At 44.2% G+C, this 16014-nt stretch overlaps 1 long non-coding RNA gene across 1 annotated transcript; it reads left to right on the plus strand.

Annotated features, from left to right (window-relative positions):
- The first annotated feature begins 12376 nt into the window (after positions 1-12376).
- Positions 12377-14598, plus strand: LOC113989353. The gene is made up of 3 exons (XR_003541232.2): positions 12377-12471; positions 12658-12785; positions 14490-14598. It is a non-coding gene; the product is annotated as an uncharacterized LOC113989353 (long non-coding RNA).
- The last annotated feature ends 1416 nt before the right edge of the window (positions 14599-16014 follow it).

The following is a 16014-nucleotide window of genomic DNA, read 5'->3' on the forward strand; positions in this document are numbered from 1 at the left end:
TTTGCACAGAGCTCATTTATCCACATCACTGGGGCTTTCTGCACAGCCCAGGGGGAACCTGAGCCCTGGGACTGGCTGCCCTGGTGCTGATGGCCAGTGAATCATTGATTAGTTTGGGTTGGAAGGGACCTTTGAGATCATCTAGTCCAACCCTTCTGTGGGGACATCTTTGACTAGATCAGGTTGCTCAAAGCCCCATCCAACATGACCTTGAAATTTTTCCAGGGATGAGACATCCACCACTTCTATGGACAAACTGTGCCGGTGTTTCACCACCCTCAGTGTACAAAACTTCTTCTATATCATGTGTCAAACTCTTTCAGAAAGTCATGGGAAGCTCTGGCTACATTAGGGACACAGGGACCCCAGCAAAGCCACCCAGTTCTGGATGTCAGCCTGGTTTTGCTACATCCCAAACCTATCCCAGTGGGCTCCATCCTTCCCATCTCTTCTCCACCTCCACCTTACACACACACCAAGCTCAGGCCAGCGCTCACTCTGCTTTCTCAGCAAAGCAATATGCCAGCCCTTTGACACAGATCCCTGGCTCTGCTTCTGTCATTATAAAAGATTGTCTTTCCACGATGGAGCTTTCACTCACGGACGTTTGTCAAGGGGAAAAGAAGGGGGGGGGTGGGGGAAGAAAAAAAAAAAAGGAAAAAATCAAAATGAGAATTTTTGGCAGCAAATGGAAGGTAAAACCTGGACGCTCATCCAAGCTTGTATTTGAAAGCTGATATCCAGCACTCAGGAACGTGCAGAGGCCCCCCACATAGCAAAGCAGCCCTCTCACAGAACAGGGTGTCACCCGCAGGATTGGACCCCCGGGGGGCTTCACCCCTCTCCCACAGCCACTCCACACACTCCAGCACCAGCACCAGGGCAGATTTGCTGCCTCCGCTGCATTTCCCAAGAGGGAGCAGAGCAAGGTGGTGGTGGTGGGGCGGGGGGAGAAGCCTGTGACTAATCTTGTAACCTTTCCTTTTAGTGTTTAAGAGAAGCGAAGTCTGTTTACAATAAAACGGAGTGATATTTTTCATCCTTCCAAATGGAACAAGGATTATATAAACAAAGTAACCTCAGACACAGCAAACACCTGTTGAAGGGAACCGGCTTGAAAAGACACGCAAGGACTATCTGTCCATCCATCAGGGCCTCCTGTTGACTTGTGGTCAAGTTCAAGTTGAAGTGCACGGCAGAGATCTGCTGATGGGGAAAGGCTGTGATAAGCAAAAGCATTAGCAAATGTCTGTATTTTTTTCTTGGGAGGTTAGAGAAGGAGCAGGGAAGAGCTTTCTATGCCTTGAAATCAAGTAGTGTAGATTTCCACATTCCTGGATAATTTCTCAACTGAATTGGAGCAGTTCTTCCTGTTCTCTGGTATCTCACTTCCAAGAAGAAAGCCCAGCTTGGGAAGTTATGGAATAACCTGTCAAAAATATCCCTGTATTCCCTATATCCTTTGGCTCAGGTTTCAGTCCTGCACCAGAACACGTAAGCTTTCATTTCATTCACACTGCTGTGGATTTGAGTTTTTCCCAAATTAATCAGATCAAATGCAACCGTGTTCACATAACCCTACAAGGCTGGCTTTGAAATCAGTAAGTCCTTCAGCTTCAGCAATGCCTTGTGGTGGTGAGTTCCACAGATTAATCATGTATTTCTTACCACGATGTGAGCCTACATCTCACCTTTAGTAATTACTGACCCGAGGGAAATAAATCACTTATGTCATATCCTTTATTTTGTTTTTTCTTTCCACAGTGGTTTGTCGAAGCCACCCAGCTCCTTGAGCAGAACCATGCCAGGGAAGCCCTACACCTGCAAGCCAGCCATGGTTTTATAATCATAGAATATCCTGAGTTGGAAGGAACCCTCAAGAATCATCGAAGTTAAACTCTTAGGGTGAGCTCTAAAGCAATGCAGGGATGAAAGGCACACAAATCTTGGTTGAGTTTCACTGGCAATGCCTTCAAACATCTCTGCATTTTGAGATCTTCCTGGAGTGATGCCACAGGAGATACCCCAGGTTTCAACCACTCCAGCTGTGCTTCCAGGTCTGATCACAGAATCACAGAATCTGCCAAGTTGAAAGGCACCCACAAGGATCATCAAGTCCAACTCCTGGCCTTGCACAGGACCATCATCAAAGTCTCACCATGTGCCCGAGAGTATCATCTAAATGCTCCTTGAGCTCTGGCAGCCTTGGTACTGTGCCCACTGCCCTGGGGAGACTGTTCAGTGCCCGACCACCCTCTGGGGGAAGAAACTTTTTCTAATATCCAACCTAAACCTCCCCTGACTCAACTTCAGGCCATTCCCTCAGGTCCTGTCACTGGTCCCCACAGAGAAGAGGTCATTTCCCCTCACAAGGAATGAGGTCTCCCCTCAGTCTCCTCCATCTGAACACAGGAAGCGCCCTCAGCCACTCCTCATATGGCTTCCCCTCAGGGCCCTTCTCCATCCTCGTGTCCCTCCTTTGGATACTCTCTAACAGCTCAGCAGTAGTGTGCTGGATGACTTGTTTTACTGTGTCATTTGGTTGGAACAGAAGAAACAAGAGCAGACTTTTCCAGAGCGGAACTGGCGGAAGGTGTGTCATCTTCCAGAAACCATTCCCCACTCCCCTGAGGAGTGATATTCCCCATGAGCAGCAAGAATAGGAATTTCCAAGACCATTGTTCAAAACCATGACAATTTCAACATCATTATGACTTTTTTCCTTTTCCCACCCCTCCAAGAGCAAGGCAAAGGAATATTTTCTATTCCAGCAGAGATTTCTCAGCTTGCATAAATCAGCTCCACCAACGCCATGGAGACACGCCAGCTTACACCTATCCAGGAACCTGCACTCCTGTATTTTATATCTCAGATTTCCCTGGCTGAGGACGAGGAAGGCTCCAGCAAAGTACAAATTACCTGTTTATCTGACATCCCATCCCAGAGGACAAGCCAACCCTGCAGGGCTCTGCTCGTCGGAAATACAGCTGATAAAGCGCAAAGAAAAATTTCGTCTTCCGCCCTGCACGGGGTTGTAATTCTTCTGAAATCTCTGCTTAACAAACATTTTTCCACCTGTTATGAGAGATGCTGTCTTGCTTTGCCTGGGCTCTGGAAGTGCGTGCTGACAGGCTGTGTGTAATGTCATCTGCCTGCTTTAAGTCCTGTTCCAAGCTTGGAAATCCAGCAGGCTGGACTGAGGATTGTTTGCTTGGAAAGGGGAGGAGTGTTATTTTGTTTTTAAAGTTGGTTTTAGGGGGGTTTGGTTTGGTCCTAACCTAATGAGCAGTTTGACTCAGATTACTAATAACCAACATGATTTAGAGTCGAGTTGTCCTTCAGACCAGCAAATATGGGTGGTCACTTGGTGCCCAGTTCACCCACAGCTGCCTCTGCACTCATTTCACGTAAAAAGTGCCCAAGCTTTTGCTTCATGAGTATTTTCTGTATACTGTGAAACTAATTAATACTTGCAACATATATGGGTTCAAAAATTAGAGCAATTAAAGGCTGGAATATATATCATGCAGTCAAAGAATGATTTGTATTGGAAGGGACCTTCAAGTTTATCTCATTCCACCCCCTGCCTTGGGCAGGGAAACCTTCCACTAGCCCAGGTTGCCTCAAGCCCCATCCAACCTGACCTGGAACACTTCCAGGATGGGGCAGCCACAGCTTCTCTGGGCAACCTGTGCCAGGGCCTCCCCACCCTCACAGGGAAGAATTTTTCTGTAATATCTAATCTAAACCTACTCTCTGTCAGTGGGAAGCCATTCCCCCTTGTCCTGTCACTCCAGACTCCTGTAACTAGCCTCTCCATCTTTCCTGTGGGCTCCCTTCAAGTATTGGAAGGCCACAATTAAGTCACCCTTAAGCCTTCTCTTAGGCTGAATAACTCATACCCAAGACACTCATCCTGCAGTATCAAGCCCTGGCCATAGAAGTCTTTTCCCAATTTACACCTCTATCTCTTCTCTACCAAAGCAGTGCTATCTAATAAGCAAATCATAGTAACTTTTTTTTTCCTGGCAATGCATGTGCCTACCCTGTTTCTTGGTATTTCTTTTGTTGTATGTGTATTTGGGGTCTTTTTATCAGTCCTTTCCTGTAAAATTTTTCATGTTGGAAAGGAGACAGTAAGTCACAGAGCTCCTAACATTTTCTCTTTATGAAGAAATGTGGCTTTTCATCTTTAAATAATTATTCAACTCGTTCCTTAATATAGGCTTAATATAGCTGCTTTACAGTGTTCCAGTAACAGCCAGGCACTATCTCATAATCGTGACTCATCTTCTTATCCAAAACTATACATATTCCTTACAAAAACACACAGCTGAGCACTCTTAAATATTTATTTCATCGCCAAAAGAGAGATAGGACTGGTACCAGTAGATCTGAGCCAAGGCTCACATCCAGGTTTAGAGCCCAAGTTCTGAGCTCACGCTGCATTTTCTAGAAGGGTCAAACTTGAGCCCCCAAACTTGCCTCTTGGCTTGGCTCAGAGGTCTTCCTGCACAGGAGTGAAAAAGCAATCCCATCCTGTCTTGGGAATTTCACTTGGATGAACTGAACAGAGTAATGACACAAGGGGAATCCAGCACAGCCTTTGTAGGATCAATCTTGTGGAAGATTCTCAAGGGATGCACTGGGTGCCCTGTGGTCCAACACCTCAAATCCAGCAGGAGGGAACGTGACTGTGAGTTCACCTCTGGGTTTCTAACCCAACGTTGTAGGATTGACTCGCTATAGATCAGGTTGGACCAAATCCTGGTCCCACTTCCACTGATTTTGTAACATTTCAAGAAGTGCTGACACTCGCCAAGACATTCCCATATAAACATGAAGAAAATCAAGCAGATGAAACTTGGATCTGGAAGAGGGTGCTCGGATCCAACTTGTTGGCTTGAGCTTTCTGTAACTAACATCCAGTTTGGGCAATGAGAGCAGCAGAGCAGAACCTGCATGACTTTCTCTCCTTTCCCAGCCTGTCCATAGATTCATCACTGTCCCAGGAAACTACCACAGTTTCTAACACTCAGGGCTCTTTGAATTTGCACACACACACTCCCTCCAGGTCACCTTTTGGCTGCTTCTTTTCCAGCCCCTGGAGTCCCACATTATCTCTGCTGATTGTTTCCAACTATAATACATTCTTGATTTTTTTTTTTACTTTTCAGATAATATCAAAACTTCTTCCAAGCTACTTTGTCCTCTAGCCAGTACCTTTTAAAGCTGATGGGAGATGTGTGTATCTTGTATCTCTTGAGAATGGCTTCTCACTCAAGGCATGTGGGCATAGCACAGCGGTGCCAAAGTGTTATACAGAACACAAAATTGGATCCATACAAAAGCAGCTATAAATGAACTGCAGTTCAAAATGTGTCAGTACATTCAGTTTGATTACTAGGCTGCTGGAAATCCAAGCTGAAGGTGCAGACCAAGAAAACAAGAGCAGTCACAGTCTGGGAATAAGATAAAATCTGACCAAACCGCTCCTTACACATTCCTGCTGGGTAGGCTAGCTACCTTTGGATGGTGTTCCATGTCTTTCACCAATTTCCATGGCTAAACAAGGAACCAAGCACTGCAAACTGAATTCAAGCACTAATAGCAGATCAGAGAATCATAGAATCATAGAATATCCTGAGTTGGAATGGACCCACTGGGGTCATCAAACTCCAGCTCCTGGCCCTGCACAGGACAGGCCCAAGAATCACACCATGATCTACCCATACCCAGATGGTCCCACCAGACACTTTGGGGAATCACAAGTCTGGGCCTCCTCCAGTTGAGCAGTGACAACTGTTTCATTCATGCCAACCCAACCCTAACCCTGGCCATTACCTCATGGCTCTGTCTCTCTGCCTTCACCTTCCTCCTCCAATTCCTCCTCCCAGCACAACAACAGCGAGAGCCCAGCTTGGCTCTGGTTCCTGAGCCTTTGGACCACAACACACAGCTTTGCTCAAGATGATATGAAATCTTGAACCACTTTTCCATAATCCCACTCCCACCAAGGCCAGTGTGTCAGGTCCTTGGTGGCTGCACTTCCCACTGAAGCCACCGAAGCCAACGGAGCTGGGCTGGAACACACCACCTGACTCACTTGGCTCTAAACCTTTGATTATTGACTTCAAGGAGAAGAAACTCCAGGCCCCCATGACATTTTCCTGACCCCAGAAGAGTTTAAGCAATAAACTGTTCTCTTGTCATGTACAAGTCCCCCAGGACCCCTCAGTGGAACAGACCACGAATGTGTGCAAGGTACTCAGCCCAGCATTTGGAGACCACAACAACGGCGCTGTGGCTGAGAATGTTAATTGTTCTCCATTGCCCCCAGTGATTTTAGCATTTCATAATTCCTCTGCTGGCTGACAGCTGGATTCTTCCTTAATTAGAAACCAGTTGTAGTTGAAAAATCAGACATTTCCTGGAATTTAAACAACCAATTTTCCACCAGTCAGCATCCAACAACACAATCCTCCAGTTTCATTCAAAGCACATTGGAAAAAAATCATCAGAGCATGCTGGATGAGTGGGGGGAAAAGGGATTTTGATGACTTCATACATTCAAATACACCATTCCTGGATCTTTGTGTTCCAGTTTATTTTGTATTTTGTAAGGAAGAAATAATACCATTCATTGATGAAATCACAATTCAATGTTTTTAAAAGGCAGCATGTTGTTAAACACTGTGGATGCATCTTTTAAACACAGAGTTGGCATATGACCACACAATTACTTATCTCTGCCTTAGAATACACATCTTTATTCACAATCAATGCAGAAAAAATATTGGGGTTTTTTTTTCCTCCTCAGTTGCCACTGAATTTGTTCGTTTTCTCTCTGCAGCAAATTGCTGTGACAGTAAGGAAAAGCTCTAAACTCCTGAGTCTTAGGCTATTGAAAAGACAAAAGGAAAAGCCCTTGGACAGCTACTGGCCTCCAGGAAACTCCACGAATGGAGACCTACGGTGCTGCATCCTAATTACATCCTTGGGGAACAGCAGAGAAGAGGGAGCCCCAAACACTCACTCTGGTGGAGGCAGTAACAGAAATACCATTTGACAGGACATCTCAGCTGCTCCTTTCTGTTCCTAAACCCACAGTTTCAGGCATATGTACTTTTTTTTTTTTTTAAATCAGTCTCTATGGTCATGGGAAAGAAATAACCCTTCAGCTGTAACTGATTAAAGAGGTTGGTGCTTGAGTTTGCAAGTAGCCTGGAATGGGAGCCGGTAGAAGTTTGAAGATCCTGCTTGTTCCTGTGAACTGTGTGCCATGACCTCCAGAATGGATGTCACTCGATGGAGCCTTCGCCTTTACTAGGAGAGGACAACTGCACATGGAAAAAAAAAAAGCATCACATACTTAAAATGACCTTTGAAGCTGTAAGTGCACAAAAAAACTGCCCCAGATTGGAAACCTTGAGGCAAGAGCTCAGAATTCATTGAAACAGGGGCAGCTGTGTACCAAGTACTTTCCAGAGGAAGCTATTTTATTTGGGAAAGCAATCATGGAACTCGGAGTCCTCTTTGAGTACTGGAACTCAAAGATCGTATACATTTCACTTTGTTTTTTAATTTTTCCTCCCCTTGGGAGCAGCTGGGTTTTCCCCTGATTATCCCATTCTCATGGTCTCATCTGTTTTGGCATCACCTCTGTTTTCCTTGCTTTGCCTGGGGGACGAGGGCTCCGCGAACAGCCAAACCCCTTCCATCCTAAGCCTGTGAGATGGAAACTGCCTCCACATGTGAGGATGGTGCTGTGCATCCAGAAAGGAAATCGAGGAGCCAGCAGGGATTTGCACTTGTGGGCACATTGAGGTGAACCAGAGGCAGTTTAGGACCTCTCTGCTGAGAGCATCTGCACAGCTGAGCCTGTGAGGGGATGATGCAATTTGGACCACAGAGCGCTTCCCCATCCCCAGCTCATTTAAAGCACAGGTGAGAAGCTGTGGCAAATGCTCTGGAAAGAACGCAACTCATCATGAGATCTAATTTGTCCCTAGATAGCGTGTTAGCCAGCAGAGGGTTTGCCAAAGGCATTTAAAAAGCTTCTTTGGCCTTCAGCAGGGAAAAGGGAAACCAAGGAAGAACACCTGTTTTAAGGAATTGGAGCAATTCTGGAGAGCATATGCAGAGGCTTCCAGAGGGTTTTTAAAATGAACTTGTCAAGTAACTTAAATGGAAATGTTATTCCTAAAGTTTATTCTGAGATTTGTACATGCTTAACCCATAAACCCACAGCAAACAAACAGGGGATAAAAGCCCTGAGGGTAAATAGAGAGAACAAATCCCACGTGGATCACTGCAGTTGTGGTGGGGGAAATCTTCTTGGAAGAGGCTGTTTGACCCGTTTTCACTCTTTCTGCTCGCACTCCGCTGGATATAACACACCAGAGTATATATTTCATCCCATTAAACCCTGTTTTAGTGGGAGTATTGCAGCCCACTGAGGAAAATCAATGATGCCAAGGAAATCTTACCTCAGTTATTAGTGCTGGGAAGGTATGTGAAGATTTTTAATAATAAGGGAGGCTAAAGAGAGATGTCTGTTTTTCATAATTGCACAGTGCTCCCAAGACAGCTGTTCAGCCATCTTGAAAATCAATGTTTTGATGCCCTTTGAACCTTCTTTTCCTGTTGAGTGTCTCTCCTACAGGTTGCTCCCCAGGATGAAAACAATAAAAGCAAATATATAACAGTAAAGGCCTGAGGTTAATGTCTTTAACAAGATAATGTTACTTAAGGGAACTGTAAACCAAATCATTCCTAAATTCCATTTGTTCTTTGCAATCTAGGATATATTATGAAACCATATGTGAGCATATGGATGCATACATAGTGTGCAGGATTTTTTACAGTAATACCACTGCATTTTCACATTGCATGTTCCAGTATTGCCATATCACATGGTTTGCTGAGAATTACTATTATTTTAGCCATTAATTCTTTTATTAATAGCTTGCTATTGCAGCTGTGTCATAAAGAATCACATGGTAACTTAACTGACTAATGTGCAAGATCTAAAATATTTTGCACCAGGTCATTTTACCAAGCAGAATTTCTTTCTTTGGATTCAGTACCACAAGGTAATTCATTCCAACAAACTGGCACATACCCTTAATATTTTTTAATTTTCACCAGAGAAGAACTTGAAAAAAATTACTTCAAGCTGCCTTCCTTGTGTATATATGAACATTAGGAAGAAAAGAAAACATGAAAGGGTAAGTAGTCTTCTGATGCACATGTACTGTTTTTTACACCCACTGAAAATGTATCTTGAGACATGTTCAGGTTATTCTCTCCAAAAGTCCCTTTTGCAGAATTCTTAGACATTCCCTGCAATTCAATTAACTCTGGGCATATTTGAAATGAAATGAGACTCTCTGACCCTACATGTGTGTTTTTCCTTGATTTTCATGGAAATGGTAAATATAAATAAGTGCAGCCCAAAGAAGCGAGACTAGTTTATCTAACTTTATATTATCTGCAATGCTATAGAACCTGGAAATAAAACAGAAACATAATCCTGCCAAAACATTTTGGAGGTTGTCCAGAAAAAAATCTAATGACACTTGTTTCTTCTGGTATCTCCATCACTGGATTATTTTCCATTAAGACAAGTGAAGGAAAATCCCTGCCAGTCACAGTCACACTCCGAAGACAGAAGTTTCAGCTCCTTGTGCCTCCAAATTGCAAAAGTATGTAGATGCAGAGACAAAGGATACAAGAACTTCATCACCATGAAAAACCCTGAAAGTTTAGAAAAAGTTGGCCTGAGTGCAGTTCTTCCTCCTCTTTTCCTCCTCCTGAGTATAAGGGGAGGAATTGAATATTTGGATTGAGATCTGCTATGAGGATCAGGCAGGAGGGTATTTGACTGTGAATCAAGAATCTCTACAAGTGGTCAAGACGGAGAAGACAAAGCTCTTCAACACTATTTATAGCAGGGAAGCTTATTAATTATCAGCACCATCTACCTCTGTGCCTGTGAACCATCAAAGCTCTCTGAAGATCATCACTGTGCCTTGCAGGACAGTGTTATTTGTACCACCACGCAAACTAGAGGCTTTGGAAAAGTCCATGGATGAGCACTGAAGGTCTTGCCTTAGAGAATTCCCCTCTGGGACAGTGAACAGACACACATGGAAACCGGAGTGAGTTGCCCCAAGGCCACCCAACAGGTCAGTGATGGAGCCAAGGACCAGCATCTTTGACATCTTCCCACGGAACCACCGAGTTTCTCATTAGTCTCGGAAGCTTCAGCAGTTGTTTCCTCATCTGTTCTTCGTGGAAGAGCAACACAGGCCTTAAGACCTTTGCTGCAGCCCGATCTGGGCACCATAGACAAACCCCACAAGGCACAATGGGGTGAGGCATAATGTGAGGAGATCTCCCACCTCAAAGGCCCTGGGCTCTCATTTGGCCGCCTGAGCCACCTCTGTGGACACTGTGACCTTTGCTGGCAGTACAGCCAAGGTGCTTCAACAAGTTCAGGTTTAACAGGACTTGTGCAGGGTTTTACTGCTGCCCCATAAAACTCCTTTTAGAAATGCAAACAGTACCTCTTTCTTCTTGCACAGGTGACAGGTTTTCACGCCAAAATATATTTTTAGAGAGGTTCCAAGTATTTCACTTGCTCTCCCAATATTAATTACAGAATAATCCAACCTCACTACGCCATCACAGAGGCTGGTATAGCACAGCCTTGGGGCAGGGGACATGTTTATCTCATTAGTTGTCATTCTTCCTTCTGTGCCATCAGCAGAAGTATCACTCCACAGTCCAGAGTAGAAGGGATAAACCAGTACTGTTCTCCTATCCTCCCAAGATACAACTACACTTTTCCCAACTCAGGTTGCACATGTCTTCATCCATACAGTGTTTATGAAGGAATAGGAAAAAGATGCTGTTTAAAGCAGCAGACATTTTTTAATTCATATTTATTAAAGGAAATAGATTAGCAAGGTGATGTCTTTCCTGATAGCAAATATATTCCCAGAATTAACATCTTCTGTAGTGGATTAGAGGAAGATCCTACTGTATGAATAAATGGAAAAAGCATCTGACAACATTCAGTGTCTATCAGGTTAAATTTTTATATTTGGAGTAAATCCTGAATTATAACTTGGAAAAAGAGAAAGAAAAAAAGGAGAAGTAGGAGATTTGATAATCATTTAATTCTGAGTGGCAGGTGAAGGTTGCAAGGAATTGCTCATTATTTCTCAGAAGCTGGGAATTTCAAATTAGATGAGCAGGCAGTAGTTCTGAAACAACAGAGTAATTTTTTTATGACACTTCATCACTGTATGTGGTAAAAAAACATTGCCTTGAGGATGTTTTGGGTACCAAGAGTACAAATGCATCCAAAAATCCACTGTCCTCTCTGCTGCCACTGGGAAAAGAGTTACAAATTTAAGTACAGATACGCATAATTGAATAAAAACAGTGTATTTATATCTAAAAGCCCTTGAGCACTTTTGGCTCTGGGTTCTGTTTCCACTGATTTAAAGTTCCTCATGGTTTGCAACGGATTTTTCAAGCGATCAAACACTTCAGTTTTTTACTGTGTGTCTCCCAGTGTGAAATTTTCATTCTGGAAAAAGAAACCCTGTTAGCATGAGATTTGACATCCCTGGAGGTGGAGACACATGCATATGTGTTCGAGTGTCTATGTCAGAAAGACAAGCTGACACTCTATCCTAATAAACATATTCTAAAACAACTGCAAAGAAACCTTTACCTCAACCTCCCACCAACCGAAGATATTTTTAGATTTTCTTTTTTTTTTCTTAAATTAAAAAATAACCACAAAAAGCCCCCAAAATCTTTTAATCTAATCTTGGCTATATTTTCCCCTTCAATGCCTGAGGGATCCAAGATTATTTATAACAGGAAACCTTTGATTTCTGGGCTTTTATGGTGGTTTTTTGCATCGTTCCAACTCACAGAACACAGTTTGATTTTTGAGCAGAAATCAAATTGCAACATGGACCCAGGGGTGCCTGGAAGCACCTCCCTGAAGGAGGGAACGCCTGTTCCCTCCTGCTGCCGTGAGCTGGAGAAGAATTCAGTCCATGGAAAGGGTTTGGATAATCCCACCCTTAAGCAACGCAAGCTCAGGAGATGGGATGATGGGAAAGCACCACCCGTGTCCCGGAGAACTCCATCCCTGTCTGTGCCTTGCAGGAACAGCCTGGAGAAGGCAGCGACAGACACATTAAGGACCCCCTCGGGAATTTCTCTTCCCATTAGCACGGCCAGCGTGAAGTTTGCACGGCGGGGTCAAGGCAGGGCCTGACCATCTCCCTGACAACAGCACGGCCGGAGGGGCCTCCCCCGGCCTTCCCAAGGCCGGTGGAAAGTTTCTCACTGACTTCATGGGTTGGAGTGAGGGCCACGAGAAGCACGTGGATGGCACTATCCCATTTTTTTCCACATTGCACAACACGCATGGATGTAACAGTGAGTGTAAAATTCAGCTCTACCTCTTGGAGAGGAGCCTCATCCCTCCAGCATTGCCCCCTCCAGCCCCATCCAATGTGACACTGAGCTCAAATAAACCTGTTTGAGCTCTGCCAGACTGATTTTAAAGAGGATCTTGTTCCACTCCTCTTCACTCCAAGCTGTCCTCAATTCTTATATCTGTAGCAAGACACCTCCTGTCCCAAATGAAGGAGCCACTGCCTTTCTGAGTGACAGATGTCAGTCACTCCAGGTGATGCCGCTGGGCACCGGGCTTTGACTGATCCGGGCTGGTGATTTGTGCAGACAACAAGGTATGTTCTTCTTTTCAGTAAAAATTTCCCTACAGGACACAAGCCAGTGGAAAAACCACTGCTGAAAAAAATTCAGGTGCATGGGAGCCTGTAGAGTGGAAGTGATTTCAGGGTCAGGTGTTGGATCACCTTCTCCACTTCTTTGGAGGAAGAAGTTTCTTCAACTTTTTTTGAAGAACCAAACTTCTCCAACTTCTTCAGAGTCTACCATCTCCACCTTCTTTGCAAGACAAAAAAAAAGCTTCTTTGGTGCCTTGGTCCTTGTGAGGGATCAGAATAATGGTATGTTTATTATGAGAAATATTAATATTTTTTCCTTGGGAATGTCATCTTTAATGACTAATAAACTTGCTGAAAACAAAATGAGGGCAAGAAGCTGCTCAGTGAATGAGATTTTACTGCCACTTTTGTTGACAATGTCTTTCTAATATTATAACATACATTCAACATTGAGTGGAAATATGTTTGTAAAGATCAGCATCAGAGTCAAAGCCATTGCAGACCTGAAAATGTTAGTAATAAAAAAAAAAAAATCACGTGGTGATGCTTTTCGTGCAAGCTTCAATCACCAGAAAACCAGGAAAGTTTCCCTGCATGTTTTAAAGAAATATATATAAATATATACGTATGTATATATAATTAGGTCCTTGCAGATGGAAAAATGAATGCCAAGCTCAGCTTAGAAGAGGTAAGTGAGATTTCTGCACACAGAAAATTTCCTCTCCTTCCCTGCACAGTAGAAATAGGATTTTAATACAGGCATTTAATCAGACCTTATATAATTTCAACACTAACAGCTTTTTATGGTCCCTTTTAATCTTGCCTTAATTATGGTTATGGAGAATGTGATAATGGTTTTTAGTTTGCTGGCAAGCTGAGAAAACTAATTTTATTGCTGGCTTTTCCAGGCACTTCTCCAGGCGGATGGGCTGAGTCTGGTGCCAAGCATGGTCTGAGACTGGTCCATCTCCTGACTTCCTCACTGAGGTGAAGGGAATACACAGAGTAGGTTGCAGAGCAGATACTGCAGCATATCCCTGGTTGAGCCAGCCCAAATCCCATTTCTGACCCTGTAATTCCTTTCCTTGCTGTTTATTCACTCCTATTCACACACTAAAAAAAGCCAGTGGCTCCTTTCCATCATGACCAAAACTGGAGCCATCACACACATCCAGCAGAGAACCCACTGATGGAGGAGAAAAACTTAATTGATCTGGTTGAATTAAAAAAAAAAATATTATTAGGAGAGGAACTTATTTCTCCTGGATAGAGCAGCAGGGCACAGAGAAAAGGTGTGGTGGATGGGGAGGTCATTTCTCCCATCTTGTTAAGGTTACAACCACTTCAGTGACTGCACTGGCTGGTCCACGATGGGTAGAGGCTTGATCCAGAATGTTTTTCCCATGTTTCAGAGGTGCTCATCTATCAGCCAGGAATCCAAACCCACAGACTGGAATAAATCTTAGAAGATCACTTTTAACTCACAGCAGTTCAAATAGTAAAAATAAAAAGGCTGCACTGAGCTCTGGCAAACCCGTTCCTTCCAAAGTTTAGTTCTTTTCTTTCCTCATGAAAAATGATGGTTCCCCCTGCCTTTCCTCTGCCTTCAATCCCAGCAATGCTGCATTTATTCTATTTGACCATGTATTTTCCTCCCTCTTGCACCAGAGCATTAACGAATGGGAACATTTTTCTTACTTTCAGAGACGCTGCGAAAGGTTTCAAAGCGAATTCTTTGGAAGCCCAACAAGAGCCCCCACTTCCCCCTGTAACACGTTCATGGCGAGGAACCCAGCGAGGAGAAATCACCGTGACCCCCATCCTCGTCAGGAAAAATAAATACATTTCCTTCCATCTGAGCTGAAATTCTGCGTGGAACAACTTAAGCCTTTCCCACCACCTCTGGGCACTGAGGTTTGTAATTGAAATCCTGAGGATCAGAGTTGGCCAGCAGACAAACAGGGAACTGTCATCCTTTAGCATCTGCTTTGCTTTTGGGTGATTTAGCTGGCCAATTGATCTTTGCTTTTCATTAATATTTAATTTTTTTTCCTCTATTCCTTTTGAGCATGGCAAGGTGTTATGAGTGTTACTCTTTGGATCAAGGGAGGAAAGTTTCATTCCCCCATATCCCTCTGCTGATCTACCTCCCACCCAGCCAGGAGAGATTGTTCCAGGGATGGCTGAGAAAACCCTCTGGCTTTCTGGGATACTTTAATTGCTCAGCCTTTCTGCCAGGAGGAAGCTGATCACTGCCAGCTCCTGCAGAAAGCTTTCCAGGGTGATGCCTGACTATGAGAAATTAGATGGACCTGAGAATCCTCGTGCAACTTCAAAGCTGGTCTTGCTTTGAAAGCCCAGGAGATCTTCAGAAGTCCCTTCCAACCTAAATTATTCACGGCTGCTTTAACATAGGAGTCTCAATCTTCATAAGATGATAAAGCCCAAAGCTCTGGTTTCATAGAATAGAATCCCAGAATCCCAGAACAGTTTGGGTTGAAAGGGACCTTAAAGCTCATCTTGTTCCACCCCCTGCCACGGGCAGGGACACCTTCCACTAGCCCAGGTTGCTCCAAACCTTGTCCCACCTGACCTTGGACACCTCCAGGGATGGGGCAGCCACAGCTTTTCTGGGCAACCTGTGCCAGGGCCTCCCCACCCTCACAGGGAAGAATTCCTTCCCAATATCCCATCTAACCCTGCCTTCTGTCAGTGGGAAGCCATTCCCTCTTGTCCTGTCACTCCAGGCTCTTGCACATAGTCTCTCCCCATCTTTCTTGCAGGTCTTCAGGTACAGGAAGGCCATCATTAGGTCACCCCAAAGCTTCTCTTTTCCAGGCTGAACAATCCCAATTTACAATGCTCCAGCCCCAAAGGGAGTCAAAATGTTGTAAAAACTTCTTACAAGTGAATCTTGAATCAGAAAACTGGTGACAGGGAGGCTGGGGGGAACCACCTGTCTGGACTTTAGAAACCTGGAGATATCAAGCTCCAAACCTCCAGCACTCCAAACTTTCTCTAGGGTCCTTCCAAATGTTCTCTGTGCCTGAAAGGAACCAAAAATCCCTTCAAAAGGCACCCACATCTAAACACAAGAGGCTGGCAGGTACCAGCAGGGCTCCAGGAAATTCTTACAGCCCTCCTGGTTTATTTATGAGGCGTCTTAGGCACTATAAACAGCTTTTGTGTGTGTGATGTGAATTGCACCAGGAAAGGAGCAGGGGATCAG

Source organism: Pipra filicauda, unplaced genomic scaffold, assembly GCF_003945595.2.
Source record: "Pipra filicauda isolate LSUMZ 115617 unplaced genomic scaffold, ASM394559v2 scaffold159_size1710840_pilon, whole genome shotgun sequence".
In the NCBI taxonomy this organism is placed as follows: Eukaryota; Metazoa; Chordata; class Aves; order Passeriformes; family Pipridae; genus Pipra; species Pipra filicauda.